The sequence below is a fragment of the Phascolarctos cinereus genome, unplaced genomic scaffold (genome assembly GCF_003287225.1).
Source record: "Phascolarctos cinereus isolate Bilbo 61053 unplaced genomic scaffold, phaCin_HiC Scaffold_7;HRSCAF=346, whole genome shotgun sequence".
NCBI classification, from domain to species: domain Eukaryota; kingdom Metazoa; phylum Chordata; class Mammalia; order Diprotodontia; family Phascolarctidae; genus Phascolarctos; species Phascolarctos cinereus.
In genome coordinates, this window is record NW_027556180.1 from 163,738,695 (window position 1) to 163,756,953 (window position 18,259).

General features: G+C 34.6%; 1 protein-coding gene across 1 annotated transcript in view; it reads left to right on the top strand.

The window, feature by feature from the left end:
- MYO16 (myosin XVI) overlaps positions 1-18,259 on the top strand; it is a 693,538-nt gene that overhangs the window by 60,838 nt on the left and 614,441 nt on the right.

The following is an 18,259-nucleotide window of genomic DNA, read 5'->3' on the forward strand; positions in this document are numbered from 1 at the left end:
TCAGTCATGGAGTTGGAAGGGACCTCAGAAACCATTAATTGCTCCAATCTGTTACTGAATAAGAATCCCTTATACAATGTTTGCAAAGAATAAAGGAAAATTCTTGAGGGCAGAGACAGTTTCCTTTTTTTTTTGTATACAAAGCGCTTAGCACAGTGTGTGGCATAGAGTAGGTTCTCAATAAATGCCTGTTGATTTTTGATTGGTACAATCAGCTGTACACCTCTCACCCTGCTGAACTACTGCTTGGACCCTTGTGTCAAATCAACAAATAATACAGAGTAAGAGATTACATACTCCCTACTCCTAATCCTCCAAAAAAAGGATAGGTATGCATTTGAATTTTTGATAAATCCAACTATCATCATTATTATCATTATCATAATCATTACTCCCATTTGAATAGGGCTTTAAGGGTTTACAAAGTGTTATATTCACAAGAATTCTGTGAGGTATACCCTGCATTATTATCCTCAGTTTACAGATACTCTGAGTGATTAATTGGCTTGTCTCAGGTCACACAGCTAGTACTCAATCAGTTGAAAAGAACTAATAAAGACTTTCTTTGGATCAGCCACCATGGTAGGTGTGAGGCACAAGAAGAAAACAGTCTCTGTCTTCAAAACACTTATATTCTGTTGGTGGAGACTGAACAAACATACATATGAATAACTAAGGCCCATGTACTCACAAAGGTATTTTTCCCTGAGAAGGAGGCACTATCATCTGGGAGGAATCAACAAGAGATGACCTTACAAAGGAACTAGGGATTCTGAGATAAGGAAGTAAGGAACGAGTAAATTCCAGATATGATGGACAGCCTGTTAAAAGGCTTGGAAATGAGTGATGAAATATGGTATGTAAAAAATAAACAAACAAAAAATATCAAGATAATTTGGTTAGATAAAAAAGTATGTGAAATGATATATAATAAGCCAGCAAATGAAATTTGGGGCCAGGTTTTAAAGGTCTTTAAATAATAAAGGAGTAAAAGAGATTATATTTGGTTCTAGAGGTATATTGAATATCAAACAGAAGAATAACATGATCCAAACTGTGTTTTAGGAATATCTCCTTGGAAAGTATATAGAGAATAAACTGAGGGATGGAGGGAAGGCTTGAGGAAGGGATACAGAACTTAAGACACTAGTAAAATAATCCACACTGGAAGTAATGGGGCCTGAACTAGGGTGGTGGGAGTGTGGACAGAGAAAAAAGGGAGGGAAGCAAGACATATTGTTTAGATGGAATTGAGAAAACTTGGAAAGTACTGAATATGCAGAATGAGGTGATGTAATGCTTGGCATATGACCCCAGGGCTATAAACTTGGATGACTGGCAAAAGGGGGCATTCAAAAGAGGGGAAAGATTTGGAGGGAAAGAAAATGACAGCTGTTTTGGACATATTTAGTTTGATTTTTAACATTTATTTTATTTTTATTTAGGAATAAAATATAACATAACGTTTATTTCCATAACATGGTACAATTAAAAAAAAGATGATTGTACATGAAACTGCAAACCTACTATGCACAATTTGCTATTCCTTTCAAATGCACAACAAAATTATCATACAAATTTCTTTTTTTCTTCTCCCCCCACCCCACCCTAGAGATGGCCACCATTAGACACAAATAAGTATATATGTAAATTATTCTATACATACTTCTATTTATCAGTAATTTCTCTAGATGCAGATAGTGTCTTTCTTCACATATCCTTTACAGAACTGAAGAAGGAAGAAATGTATATCTCCAGGCTTTAGAGAAAAATTCTCTTTCTCTTGTGTTTGTCATATCTCTGATACCTCCCAACTACTAATTCATTTTATCGATAGTAAGTGGTAGCCAACTGAATCTCAGCAATGTAAAAAATTATATCTATTTCATGCTTTCCCAGTATTGTATAATTAGCTTTTTACAAGCTACAAAACAACACATTTTTGTCTTTCTTGGCTCCTATGGTAATTAAAAATTAATTACTTTGTAAGTGTCAAAACTGGAATACATTAGTTCCATTTTCAATGTTTCATCATTACAGTAACTGACATTTTTTTTTTACAAAAAATACTCATCTCATATAGGAGGCAAGTTGGTTTCATTGTTGCCACATAATTTTAATATAAGTATCTCTGAGAGATACTTTATATAACAGCTATGGGTTACTTCTTGTGAAATATAGAAACATTTTTTAAATCAATGATATTTTCTAATTGCTCCTTAGTGACAGAAAATTTTATTGACAACTTTTACTACCAGTAGGCAGCACGGTACAAAGGCATGAGCAATGATCTTACAGTCAGAGGACTTGGATTCACATCTTACCTCTTATACTTCCAAGGTGTATGACCTTAGGCAAGTCACTTAAACTCACTGGGCCTTTGTTTCTTCATATGTAAAAATAAAGGTGTGGGATGCTGAGGTCCCTTTCACTTCTAGATCTGTGTGATATGTATGTGATTTCTGCACCAAACTCTTCACTATGTTGTCAGATAACTTCTACTATCCCCTCTGTGTTGGTAATTACCAAGTCTATATCATTAGGATGAACCTCTCCCACACAATACAGTGCTAAATTTCTATATGTCTGGTGGGTATTTCCACCTGGATTTCCCACCAGCACTTAAATTCAATTTATCTAAGAACTGAACTCATGATCTTTTATCTCAAATTAGCTTGTCTTCCTATGTCTTAAATTACTCAGGCTTGAACTTCATATTTAATTTTTGTTTCTTCCTCTTAGTGATTTGCATGCCCATTTAGTCTCAAAAATCTATTTGATTCTTAATTCACAACCTCTCCCACAGGCAACCCTTACTCTCTATTTGAAGAGCCTTTGTTAGAGCCTAAGACAATGAACTGGGTTCAAAACTTCCTCTGGGAAAGAACTGTAAAACTATGATTCCCTCAGAGTATGTCAGATTCCACTCCTCCCTGACATAAACTCTAAGCTTCAGGAACCCTGACCAATCCTCTAGACTCACCATGTTAATATAATGAAGATTACACCTTCATTAATCTAAAGGACATACTAATGATTTCCAACTCAGACTCAGGAGAGGTCCTTTGGATCAACATGTAGTCATGTGAAAAAATGCTCTAAATCATTGTTTATTAAAGAAATTCAAATCAAAACAACTTTGAGATATCATATTACACCTACTGGATTGGCTAAAATGAAGGAGAAAGTAACAAATGTCAGAGGGGATGTGGAAAAATTGGGACACTAATTCATTGTTGGTGGAATTATGAACTGATCCAACCATTTTGGAGAGCAATCTGAATTATGCCCAAAGAGTTATTAAACTGCCTATACCCTTTGACTCAGCAATACCACTACTAGGTCTCTTTCTAAAGATGAATAGGGAAAAAGGAAAAGAACCTAGATGTTCTAACATGTTTATAGCAGGTCTGTTTGTGATGGTAAAAAAAAAAGGCATTACAGGGTTGCCTATCAACTGCAGAATGGCTGAACAAGTTATGGTATATGATTGTAATGGAATACTATTATCCCTTAAGAAATGATGAGCTCAATGATCTTAGAAAACATGTAAAGACATGAAAGAAATAATGAAGAGTGAAATGAGCAGAAAGAACCAAGAGAATATTGTATACAGTAACAGCAATATTGTTTTAACAATGACTTTGAGCAAATAAGTAATTTTCATGTTATAAATACACAAATTAACTATAAATTTCATATAAAAAAGATGCTATCTACATCCAGAGAAAGAACTGATAAATAGAAGTATGGAATAATTTTACATGTATATATACCTATTTGTTTCTCTAGGGCAAGTGGAGAAAAAGAAAGGAAAAAATAATACATAATAACTTTGCTGTATATTTAAAAAGAATAGAAGTTGTACATAGTAGATTTACAGTTTCATCTTTTTTATTATACTATGTTATGTAGATGCTTGTTTTATTCTATAAATTAAAAATAAAATAAATTTTAAAAAATGTAGATAACCTGGTATGAGTATGAGACTCTATTGAACACACATTTATTAAGTGCAAGTTAATGTGCTGAGGGTAAAAAGATGAAAAAAAAATTACACAGCTCCTTTGTCCTAAAGATCTTGCAATATAATATGATGAATAGAACATACAGAAAAGTAAGATGTAGAAAGTCATAAAGGCAGTAGCAGACACAATGATGTAATAAGTACCTCATCCTATTTTCATGATTATTTCTTCTGTTAGATACTTATATTTGGAAAACTTTTTTAATACACAGCTTGGAAATTATAAATATATGAATGAAGGATTTATTAAAGGTTTACTATGTGTTAAGCACCAGAGCCACAAATATACAATCTCTGCTCTCAAGGTTCAAGGCCTATTCTTTAATTTAATTTCAATCGATAAAATCATCTCTATTTCATATGTTGAACCATTTGACAGTGCCAGGTACTTTATAATTCTATAAAGAAAGAGCTTCTAGGTGGTTGTAGCACCTGCATAAGCAGTAGACAAGCTGCATCTCCACAAGGTTTGTTTCCCAACATGTTGGCTAAAGACACTCTCTTGGAAGTATTGTTATTCCCAAAGCAATTAGATCCAGGTCCTGGGCTGTCTCCATCAGGATCTGAGTGTATGCTGTGTTATTTCAAATTACAGCAAATATTAAAATCTTCTTAAGATTTTTAATGGATTATGGATTTTGATGGATTAGGGTTATCCCTAAGGTACTTGTGGATAGCAATTGAGTGTGTTATAATGTACTATTTCCAGTGTAGTTTTGGGTTAAGTTGTAAAGGATTGTGTTGATATTTAATGGACATATGAGCTCATTCAGGTGGGTAGTTGCTCCAATGGAGCACATCATAATCCTGACATGCCTTTTCATTTTATGCCATTTGTGCCCATATCCTTTTATAAAATCCTACATAGAAGATCTCCCTGATATTCTGGAGTATCTCTTGTGTATGTATACACACACACACACACACACACACACAACATATATACATATATATGTGTGCACACATACGTACACACATACACACATATGGGTACCAGTAAATCATGTAAACACTCCATCATGTTATTGCTCACTCTCACTTCACACAGGCAAAAAATAAATGAATATTACCTGTTGAGTAGGCTATAATATAAGTTATAGCTAACTATAACATAACTACTGAAGTGGTAGTCCCTCAATTTAGTCCATCAATGCTGGATGCCTTGATAGGTGCAGAAGATTACAGTGATTTAGGTCTGTAATTGGATAACAGGAAGAGGATTGGATCTATTGTAGTAAGGAAATTCTACAGTTTTTAATTATTACAAACTGCTCCCATATATTCAAGTCCATCTTTTTTTTTAAAGCCACCCTTACTTCCTGTGGTACTATGATTGCAAATTGTGGTATACCATGTAGAGTCATTTTGATGATGATGATGATAGTGCACAATTTATGCCTCAAAATATTAGATGATATAGATAATTATGTATTATTAATCATGTTACAGAGAAGGGAAGATTTGAGGTTAAAAAAGTTTAAGTAAATTGCCCAGGGTCACACAGTTATTAAATGCTGGAGTCAAGATTCATGATCTGATAAATAGTGGTGCTCATGGTAATATAGACCAATTCTATAGTAATACAAGCCAAGAAAGTGGTAATATAGATCAGTTACATTGGATATTTGAACCCAGGAGATGAGAAAAATGATACAAATTTAAGGGAGCTGTAAATATGAAGTTGAAAGATCCCTACATTTTGAAGAAATCCTAGTTGTTCTTTGAGATTCTGTTGAATGGTCAGTAGTTGTGGGGAGATATTTTGGAACTGGAAATAGTCTAAAGGTATTGTACAAAAAATAAACTGCTAAATGAATATTATGATCTATATTTAACAACTAGTAGATTCATTGTTTTTTAAAGCTGGAAGAGACCTTAGCAACTATTTAATCCAAATCTCTCATTAAATAGATGTGTAAGCTGAGTTCAGAGAAATAAATTGGTATGACCCAGATTAAACAGCTAGTGGCAAAACTGGGATTTAAATTCAGGTGCCTTTCCTAGTCTAGGAATTTTTTCCACCACATCTTACAGAGCTTTTTACTTTTCAAAGCATTTTTTTCATCTATTATGTAGTCCCATCAATTTATGCCTAGAGCCCTGTGAGATTAAATAGGGTGGGTGTTATCAACCTGAGTTTTACAGATGAAGGAACAAAGAGATTAAGTGAGTGGTTGAAGGTCGTCTAGTTACTTTTTTTTTTCTCGGTTATGAGCCAGGACAGAAGTATTGGTCTACATTTCTTATCCCTAGGCTCTTTGCATCATCTTATTGTTTCCACTTCCTGCAGAGCTCAGACAAGCAGCATGCTGTAGTGCCAGATACAGTAGGGGACAGTCAGCACTGTAACATCCCTGTTTGAAAATTCAGCTCCTTGGGGCAGCTAGGTGGCAAAGTGGATAGAGCACAGGCCCTGAAGTCAGGAGGACCTGAGTTCAAATCCAGCCTCAGACAAAACACTTGACACTCACTAGCTGTGTGACCCTGGGCAAGTCACTTAACCCCAATTGCCTAAAAAAAAAAATTCAGCTCCTTGTGAGATGTCTTCTTTTCCTATGCAACTACATCTCTGACTTTCTTTGCAAAATAAGAAAACAGCATTTAAAAATAGAGAAATTCAACTTTGCTAGGACATACTTATTCCAAAGAACTAGAAATCAATTGCATCCAAATCCCTGTTTAAAAAATGACCAAAAAAAAAAGAAGTACACAGACCTTCCAACTATAGGCAAGTCTGATTAATCCTGAAAAAATAAGCAACATAACACAATCAGAGCCTTTTCACCTTAGAGGAGATGTGTCACAGTATTTCTTTGACATGAGCTTCCATTAATTTTTTTTGTACATGATTAATGAGGTTTTTTCTTCAGATATAAGCTTTCAGTTACTTTCTTAAGATAGAAGATAATTAAATATTTTCTTTGGTTGCAGTGGTATATCTTTCTAAAAGAAGTATTTGACTTCACATAGGGTGAGATGATGCAGGAGATGACAACTCATTTCATTTTAAGGGTCCATGAAACCATCTAGCTATTTCTCCTTTCACTTCAGTTCCTGAAGAAAACTAATGGGTATACCACAAGATTTTTAAAGAGGTAGTGTGTGAGAATGGAAAGGCCACTAGAGATAGAATCAGGAAGAACACTGGGTTCAAATCTTATCTATTACATTTACTAATTGTGTGACCCTAGACAAATCACTTTTCCTCTCAGTACCCAAGTTTCCTCATCAGCAAAATGAAAGTGCTAATACTTGAAGAATCCATATTACATGGTTGTTGAAAAGATGAAATCAGGGAAAATATGTAACACACTTTTTAAACTTTTAGGATATATATATATATATATATGTATATATGTATAACATATGCATATATACACACATATACATATATGTGTGTGTATATATGTTTTGAGAGATGCAATGATTTCTCATAAATCTCAAGTTAGATGGGTGTCAAGAAGAACAGGGTTGAATCAGCAGTTAATAGAAAATTTAAACAACAATAAAATGATTTATTGTATTATAATCCTTCTGTGATCAAACTCTCAGGAGGCAAAATCCACAAATAAGCAATCTGTGCCTGAAAAATGAGCCTCTTTGCGTACTGTTTGCATGAAATGATAGGACATAATTCCAACTAAATATAGCTGTATATTTCTAGTTGTCATTTCTTGAATACCCCAGGGCTATGTAGAATTGACAATCGCTTGCATGATTTCTCTTAAATTGAAAATTATTTTTTATAACAAAACAAGATTATATTTTTGTTCCAATAAAATAAAGATTACAAATATATCTCCACTCCAAATAGTCAAAACTCAGAGTGAATTATAAAAATACAGGACTTTGCATTTTTTATGACTAGTAGAATGGGACAAGTAATGATAAACCATTCAGAAAGTTGAAGAGAATAAGAAACTAGTTGACTGAGTCATGAATAGCAATTCTGTTTCCTGGGACAGGAAGCACAAAATATGTGTGGGGCAAGCATCGTGAAATATGTACTTAAATCATATTCTAGAGATAGATTCAAATGTATGATGGTGGTTGTAGGGAAACTCAGACACAGGTCACAATTGGGGAGTAGCCAATGCTGTGGATTTGACATGACTGACTGGGTCATTGAAGACAGGCTAGGGTGTATGGGGTGTTCAAGGAAGACTTGCACCTCTGGTGTGAGGGCTTGCCAAGCCCTTTCAGAGTTGTTTATTCAACTTTGGTGTCTACTTGGCACTCAACTCTCACTTGTGGTTCTAAGAAACTGTAGCATAGACAGCAGTCACACTCTGGTAAACCATTTCATCAGACATGCTAAAACAGGTTGAGTTTAACCAGTGGGTTCAAACTCATCAGTGACTTCCCTGATGGAATGGGTAGATGAGAATAGTTTGTTCCAATGGCCAGGGAGGGAGTTGAAGAAGGCCATTTTAAAGCTTGTTCAGACATCAAAGATGCCAACATCATCCTTTACATCCCAGGCCATTGCCAGTTGTCTTCAGTTTTATCTTACCATCGAACTTTGATGACTCTGAAAAATAAAGTGAGATTGAGGACTTTGTGCAACTCTGCCTCACTTGAGTCTGATTCAGCCCCAAATCAATTCATGATCCCATGATGTCATTGATTCCCTTCAAAAACAAAGGGCAAAACAACTAGGACAGGCTAAGTGAGGGAGGAGCTCAACCAGGGTTTACTACCCAGGGGATGAATAACAATGTCTTATTGCTTTTTAATTTAACTTTTTCTTTCTTTTGAATTTGGTGCTAAGCTCAATTGTTTCTATGCAAAAGTAAGGAAAGTGCTATTAGTACTCTCTAAATTTTGATGCCTTGGAGCAAATTTCCCTAGATACTGTTCTGATGACAGATTTGCCAATGGAACAGATTCAATAAAAGCTTGCAGTGTCTATGAGTATGAGTCAGGAACAATCTACTTTTGAGGGTTTCTACTAGCGGTCAGAAGTCATGCATTCCAAGCATGAAACAGAGGATAGAAATTATGGTGGCAAGCTGTGAGCCTGGTCATGGCCCCATAAAGAATGGTAAATGACAAAGATGGAAATCATGATACTAAATAACTTTGGAATAGCTGTTCTATAGCCAGAATAGACTGGAAAGTTTCTTTTTGAAACAAAGGTTTATGTTCTTATAGACAGGTAAGATTTATGAAGTTATAACTTAGGAATCTTAGAAATGTTAATCAATTAGCACAGTACTGAGAGAAAAAGCTCCTCCTAAGTATGCATTGAGTTAGTGTATCCTGAGAACCTAGTACATAGTAGGCACCAGTTTACCTTATTTTTGCTGGTAGTATAAAGTGCCTTCTAAAATCTTGAATCATCCTGCTTTGTCTTCTCTGTGCACTTTTGAAAACATAATTATACATATGCCAACAAGATACAGTTGGTAATTATCATAGTTAAATGATTAGAGGGTATATTTAGGACAAGATCAGTATTATTGCTTTTTAAAAAAATGTTTCAAATGAAAATACAACATGGTCCTAACTTCTCTTTAGCTCTCTTCCATTTGAGCAGTGAGAGTGATGGAAAAGCAAAACAGAAAAAGAGTGGGGAGACAAATGTGCAAAACATCTCATAATTTTCAGATCATTCAGCAAACTTTAGCTTTTGGCAATCTAAAAATAAGATCTTTGTCCAGTGTTAATAACAGTGTAAGCACTACATTTGAGCTCTGATCCCTAGATATCCAGTATGCTAGGGTAGGAAGTAGAAATTGCACATTAGATATTGAAATCTGAAGGAAGAATGCCTGTGTCTAACAACATCTAGAAGAAAATTGTTGTAGATGCAACACAAATACCTAAGTGAAAAGGATTATTGCTTCCCAAAGGCTGCCTAAGAAGAAATGGACTACCAATTGACATACCAACTTTTCCCATTCGTATAAAATTATTTTGGGTAATGATCTACACACATATTGAGAGTTACCTTCGTCAAACACAAAAATGGACTAGGTAGCATTTGGCATATAATTTTAACATCACACTAAATCCTAATCATAACATAATTGAATTGAAATTGTAGGAACAGAAGATCCTGCTATGTTTGTTGATTTTTGGTTAAAAGTTTTTTTTAAAACATTTTACTAAGTAAAATAGAATGCAACCTTAAGAATTCTTCTTTATGCATCTTGCCATATATGTATTACCATCATAAAAGAGTACTTAATACATGTACCCATGAATCACTACTAACCAAGATGGAAAACAAGAAGAAATGTGCATATCAAAAGGTAATCACTGCTTTCATGGAAGATGTCCTTCAAAGACTTCAAATGGAAAAGGTATTCTTTATGGTTAGTGAGGCTTGCCAGATACTCCCATTTGCAGAAAATATTGTGATGTCATCAAGTCCCAGAATGTCACAAAATCTCTTCATTGAAATCCATGATTACTCAAAAGAGACAATCCTAAAAGTCCTCCCATAAATATATTGTAGAGATTATGACATGAGTTACATGGACAGCATGTTTATGCATCAATATATCTCTTTTTAATAAAAAGTATAAGTGCACAATGAGCATGGACCAGAATTAAAGAGGAGAAAGAGAACGAGTGAGGTTTATTACATTTTAGGAATTGTGCTGCAAGTTTTGGGGATCTCAAGATGCCCCTTACTTCTGAACACAAGTATTCTCTCTGTGCTGCTATATGGCTGATAATAATGAAATGCCATCTCAAAAAATTAAAATTGCATTTTCAAGAAAGGCAATGAAAATATGCATAGTATCAATAGCCTGTAAAATATCATCAGCAATAGTGCATGAAAGAATTGGAGGAAAGGGCAACATGTAAGGACTGGAAAAGAAAGCAGGCTAATCATGTGTTCAGAACCTGAGATAGCAAAGTGCATTGAGAATGAGGGATAACAGAAAGTTTAATTGTCACTTCACATTAATTACTGAAAAAACCTAGAAAAAAGCCTCAAAACTCATGAGTAGATCCTTTATTTAGAATTTACGGAAGTATATAAGCAAGAATTATACAGGATACATGTACGTACTGGTGAAAAGAATATGCTTCCTGAGTAAAGTAAAAATTCATCAGTGTGTTTTAGGAGATTAGGGTCATAATCTAAGCTATGTTATTGTGGGAAACAAATAAAAACTTCTCAGTAAGTAAATCTTCAGAAATAAATTGGCTAACCCTGTTCACAAGTCTTAAATTGTTCTCATTAAGTCTTCAGAGAGTGTGTTCTAAAGGAAATTACTGCTACTGATCAATTCAGAAGCCCAACCTGGTAAAATTATGTTTTTACCTATATTCCTGCCAGAGTTTATTGCAGTTGCTGCAAAATTACTGCATAATGTCCTTTCCCACTTAATATATCAATGAAAGAGGGGAAGTAAATGCAGGTAAAGGCATTATCTATTCAATGATAAATAGCACATCCTGATCAATGGTTCACCATTAAACAGTATCACAAGGGATTTGCAAAGATGCTTTAGGATATTTTTATTCATTCAGTATCTCATATTACAATTTTAGGAGTATATTTTAGGCATCTGGTGCATATACTTTTTATTATAAATTGCTTTTTATGTGAAAAATAAACATTTTCTTTCCCTCCAAGGCACCCTTAGAAAGAACTAAATGTAACTGGGATGACCTCTTTGAAGTAGCCATACAAAGATAGTCTTTATCTTTGCTAACAGTCCAATGCAGAATTTAAACAAGAAGAAATGAAGCCTATAATTAACAAATTTGGGGAATGTTATTATTTTCATGGGAAAAACAATCTGGTTAGGGATATACTTTGACAGAGCTGCAAAAACATGAATTTTTCTTGATTTATCATGTAAAATGTTCTGGGAAAGTTTGTAAATCTGTAATAGAATGAAGTCATTTTCAGATGGAAGTTTTGCTTTACATAATTTCTTTAAATTTGTCATTAGCATTCTTGACGACTGATTATTTTACTAATCATCAATAATTCTGATCACTGAAATTATGACAGTGTAACCAACAATCAAATATTCTATTGGGTAGATTAAGAATTGTAAAATAGTAGTAAATTTTTGTCCTTATGTTTCTTCAAGTCATGTCTCTGATCTGTTTTTGTTCCTTTTCACTTCCTGGTGGAAAATTAATTTGTTTTTGTCCATCAGCTATATAATTTTGATGTTCTGTCTTTGGGATCTCACTCATGCCACTTCAAAATCTGTACTATTTTCCTTCTCTGTATTTCATTGCTTTGCTTAATCTTAGTCTTTTAATTCCATGAAGATGACACTGGTCTGTTTTCATTCAACTTGCTCTCTGATCCCTTAATCTTCTAAACAGCTGAATATCTTGACTGTCAGCTCTAATCTAAACTATGATTTCCAATACATTAAATACTTCGAAGATGATAAGTCTTCTTTGTCAGACATCACTAACTATGCTTTAGTTTCCCCTCAGATTAAGGTTTAAACATTTTAAATCACAAGCAGAATTGCAGAAAATTTTTACTCTAATTTTTAAAAAGATTTTAGTCTTCTCAATAATTAAAAATATAATATTCCATCAATATTCACTTCTGTGTGGTTATAGGTTAATTTAAGAAGCAGCATGATATAGCCAAAAGAATCAATAGAGACCAATTCTATATAAGTTTTTGGCAGAAGTCTTCTCTCTCTCTCTCTCTCTCTCTCTCTCTCTCTCTCTCTCTCTCTCTCTCTCTCTCATTTTCTTTCATCAACTGGAACTGGTGATCATATCGGTCCACAGCAGGAAGCACATGCTGCCACCATTAGAAGGTAGAGATTTGAGGAGATACGTTGAGTATATATGTTGACATTCCCTATATCTTATGCCTGCATCTCTGTCTCTCTTTTGTATCTCAAAGGTAAAAATGAATAAAAATTATCATATAGAAAGGGCTTTAAAAATTTTAAGTCCTTCATGTATATTATCTCATTTGATTAGAGAAGTTTCCTCATTAAAAATGAGGAAACTGAGACTGGTGGAGGTTAAATGACTTGTCTGGTGTCAGACAGGTACTAAGTATCTGAGGAAGCATTTGAATTCAATTCTTTGAGACTGTGACTACACCATTCTACTCACTATATCACTTAACATCCTAATTCAATACTGACATGCACAAATTAGTATCTGCTAATGTATTTGATTTCTTTCTTCTAAATCTTAACCTTAGGTTTTGATGCTCTGAAGAAACCCAACTTGTGACCCTATCTAACCTTTGGCTTTTACTTACTTGGATTTTGATTAAGATCCCTTTTTTTCCCACTAGGAGAGTATTTTCCATGGCTCCAGTTATTGCTGCAAAGACTAACACACATGAGTAACCCTCAGTTACTCAATTATTCCAAGTTTGCTCTTTCTTCATGTGGCCAGACCATTGTGTTGCCACCAATAGCACTCTTCCCTTGACTGTACCCTCCCAATTGCACATTATTCCCATGCCAGTGGGTGCTATTCTGATGATGACACTTTTCCGCCATCATACTCTCTTTCTTACCTTTCTCTACCAGAATTCACCCCTCATGGGAAGTCCTGAAACTCAGCTCCCACAGGTGGAACGAAGTGCTGAACAAAGAGTCAATTTCCTCTTATGTTTTCACATCTTAAAAATAAACAAGATGGGAGATTTGGGGAAGGGGACATAAGAAAAGGAAATAAAGAAAGAGAGCAAGAAGTAAAGGGAAGAGAGTGATAGAATGTAGTAATTTAAGAAAAAAACATATACTTCTAGCTTTAATCATACCTCTGAAACTCAAAACTGAGTCACAGAAAAGCAATGTAGGGTATGAATAGCTACAAGAGGTTATAACTATGAAGAGGAGAATAAATTTAGACTTGTAAGTCAGGAACATATAGGGCAGAGGCTATATGTTCAAAGGAGATCTGAGTTCTCATTCTGACCTGAGACTCTCTTACCAGCTAAGACTTAACATTTATTGAACCTCAATTTCTTCCTTTGTTAAAAAGGGGTAATAGCACCTATAGTACCGACATCATAGGACTGTTATAAAGAAAATTTTTGTCTAAGTGATATCTATTTTAATAACTCAGTGATATGATTTTCTCTTATTCATGAATAATGTCCTTCACCTTCAAAATCACTTCACACAAAGTCCATTTCTATCTCTACATTTCTGATCCTAAGCTTCTTAAGTAGATGGTTTAAGTTGTTCAAGCAAGAAATAACATTCCTAGGTGGCTAACTTTCTGATGGCAAGCACTAATATCTGAGGAATCTGAAGGTTTCTCTTAGGAAATGAGCCTTGGACAAATCCAGGAATTTTAAGAGGCAGAGGTAACAAGGGAGTGAATTGTAGGCATTAGTGACAGCCTTTTCAAAGGCAGCAAAATCAATCAGTAAGTCAATAAGCATTTACTAAACACCTACTAGGTGTGGAGGAAAAGGGTGAAAGGAGAGAGAGGACAAAGAGGAGGAAAGATAGAATGGAGGTAAATACACAGTAATTGTAATTGTGAATGTGAAAAGGATGATCTCTCCCATAAAATGGAAGCAGATAGCAGAAAGTATCAAAAAACCAGAATCCTACAATATGTTGTTTACAAGAAACAAACTTGAAGCAGAGAGACACATACAGTGTAAAGGTAAGGGGCCAGAGCAAAATCTATTATGCTTCAGCTGAAGTAAAAAAAAAAAAGCAGGGGTAGCAATCCTCATCTCAAAGTAAAAGTAAAAATAGACCTAATTAAAAGAGATAAGGAATGAAACTATATCTTGCTAAAAGGTACCATAGACAATGAAACAATATCAATACTAAACATATATGCACCAAGTGGTATAGGATCCAGATTTTTAAAGAAGTTAAGTGAGTTACAGGCATTATGAAATATAAAATGAATAATTTTGGTTACATTAAATTGAAAAGCTTTTGTACAAACAAAACCAATGCAACCAAGATTAGAAGGAAATCAGAAAGCTGGGAAACAATCTTTACATCAAATGTCTCTGATAAAGGCCTCATTTCTCAACTATATAGAGAGTGAAGCCAGATTTGTAAGAATACAAGCCATTCCCCAACTGATAAATGGTCAAGGGATAGGAACAGGCAATTTTCAGATGAAGAAATCAAAGCTATCTATAGGCATATGAATAAGTACTCTAAATCACTATTGATTAGAAAAATGCAAGTTAAGACAACTCTGAGGTACCATTTCACACCTATCAGATTGGCTAATATGACAAAAATAAAGGGAAATTATACAGGTTGGAGAGGATATGGGAAAATTGGAACACTAATGCATTGTTGGTGGAGTTGTGAACTGATCCAAAATTCTGGAGAGCAATTTTGAACTATGCCCAGAGGGCAACCAAACTGTGTATACTTTGATCCAGCAATACCACTATTGGGTCTGTATTCCAAAGAGATCACAAAAAGGGGAAAGGATCTACATGTGCAAAAATATTCATAGCAGCTCTTTTGATAGTGTCAAAATATTGGAAATTGAGGGGATGTCCATCAATTGGGGAATGGCTGAATGGGCTGCAGTATATGAATGTGATGGAGTATTATTATGCAATAAGAAGTTATGCAAAGTGAAATGAGCAGAACCAGGTAAACATTGTACACTATTGTGTGATGATCATCTTTGAATGACTCAGATCTTCTAAGCAACTTGATGATCCAAGACAAGTACAAAGTACTCATAAAGGAAAATGTTATCCATGTCCAGAAAAAGAACTAATGGACTCTGAGTGTAGATCAAAGCATATTTTTCCACTTTATCCTTTCCTGTGTTTTTCCCCTTTTGATCTATTTCTTCTTTCACAACAGTGAATAATATGGAAATATGTTTTACATGATAGCTCATGTAAATGCCTACCATTTTCAGAAGAGGGAAGGGGAAAGAGAGAGGGAGAAAAATTTGTAACTCAAAATCTTGTAAAAATGAATGCTAAAAATTGTCTTGACATGTAATTAGGAAAAAATAGAATACTGGATTAAAAAATAAATAAAATAAAAACCCACTGACTTGGGCGTGGATTTCTTATTCCTCTAGAGCTTCATTGAAGTGGCCAGTTCTACTCAGCACTTCAACAGGTTGTCCAGTTCCACCCAGAGGCTGAGGGAATGATCTATTTCCACTGTTATCCCTGTTTCATTTTGAGTATTTTTCTTTCATAAGACTCACTTGCTTTATTACCTTGTTGTGAGCTCCATGTTATTTCATACTAGTCTTTTGATATTGCAGACCTTAATCTGTGTTAAGACAATGGTTTCACATGATTCAACCATTTTGGAGAACAATTTGGAACTATGGCCAAAGGGCTATAAAAATGTGCATATCCTTTGACCCAGCAGTAGCACTTCTAGGGCTATATCCCAAACAGATCATACAAATGGGAAAAGGACACACATGTACAAAAACATTCAAAGTAGCTCTTTTTGTGGTGGCAAAGAATTGGAAATTGAGTGGATGCCCATCAATTGGGGAATGGCTGAGCAAGTTGTTGTATATGAATGTAATGGAATACTATTGTGCTATAAGAAATGATGAACAGGCTGACTTTAGAAAAACCTGGAAAGACTTGTATGGTTTGATGCTGAGAGAAATGAACAGAACCAAGAGAACATTGTGCACAATAACAGCCATGTTGTGCGATGACTAATATTGATAAACTTAACCCTTCCCAGCATTACAAGGATCTAAGACATCTCCAGAGGCCTCGTGATGGAAAATGCTATCCACATCCAAAGAAAGAACTATGGAAGTTGAATTGCTATTTTTTACTCTGCTGTTGAGTTTTATTTCCTCTTTCTGTTGGTTCCTCCTATTGGTTATAATTTTTACGTACAACACTAATGTGAAAATATGTTTAATAGGAATATAAATGTATAGCCTATATCAGATTGTGTGCCATCTTGGGGAGGATGTTGGGGAGGAAGGGGAAGAAAATTTTTAAACTCAAAAGCATGTGAAAGTGATTATTGACAAATCAAACTAAGTTAATAAAATTATTAAAATAACAAAAAAAGACTAATAAAAAAGACAATGGTTTCACTTTTGATCTGAATATTCAGTTGCTTTCTAATTCATCTGTTCTATCCCACATTGCCCTATTTTTATTCAAAAGGATGACTTGAGAAACTGTCTAATACAGTGCAAAAACATAGGGATAATATAGTTAAAGCATTTCCAGATCTACTAGTTTAGTTACCCCGTCAAAAAGGAAGAGTCAACAAATTGGCATGATGTGATTTCAATGAAGTTATGTAAATTCTTAGCAATTATGATTTCTCTTTCTAAATTCTCATAAACTATTCCTTAAATTATAAAACTCTACAATTCCTTTAGGGAGGGAAGATAATTTTATTTCCCCATAATTTACAGTATAATTTACTCCTTTTTTTGGAAATCAGGGAAAATGTATATTTCCCTGTGCTATACAACTTTTCTTGTTTTCCATGGTCTTTTATAGATCCATATCTAGAATGCAGTTTTCTTATCCTCGCTTTCCAATGTAAACTGGAACTTATATAGTTCTAGTGGAGTCTTTATCCCAACTCCCTTTGGCATTGTTAAGGTGGCTCCTCAAAAGGTTATCTAGCTATATTCTCTCATCATGGGTCTATGAAATTATTTAAAATTTAAGTACCTACTTGTGTGCTTCTCCCTAATGATTATCAGTGATATCAATTAGTCAATTAGGCTTATTTAGCTTTTAGAAAGGAATATCTACTAGGATGTCATGGTAGAAACAGTTAGTATAGGACTTATTTCTCCCTAAAAGAGTCTTTTCACTTTCACCAATACATGGAGAATCTATGAAGGAGTAAACTCAGTCTTAGAGACCATATGGGGCAAAGGAGAAGTTCACAGCTCTGGTTGCTGGAAGTCATTTCCTAATATTTGTAGGGTATTCTTAAAGTTCCCCTTAATTATAACACAGCTTTTTGAAAAGGCTGATTGTAGAGTCTTGAATTTGTTTAATTGAATACATCTGTTCTGTTCCCAGCTCCCAATGCAGACATTACCACCACCTACTTCTGTCCTGGGTAAATTGCTAGGATGCTGATGAAAGAATCCAAATGCTTTGACCAAGTACATAGAGACCTAGAGATCTAGCCTAAGGCCAATCATTCTCCTTCCAGCTCTGAGTGATTCATTCTTATAAACTTGATTAGAACACTCTCCTTTGGTTCAACATTTTTTCTAAATCTCTTGTTTTTGGAACTGAATCAATATTCAGTCGATCCCAGAAGATGGAATGACTCTCAGGGTATGTCC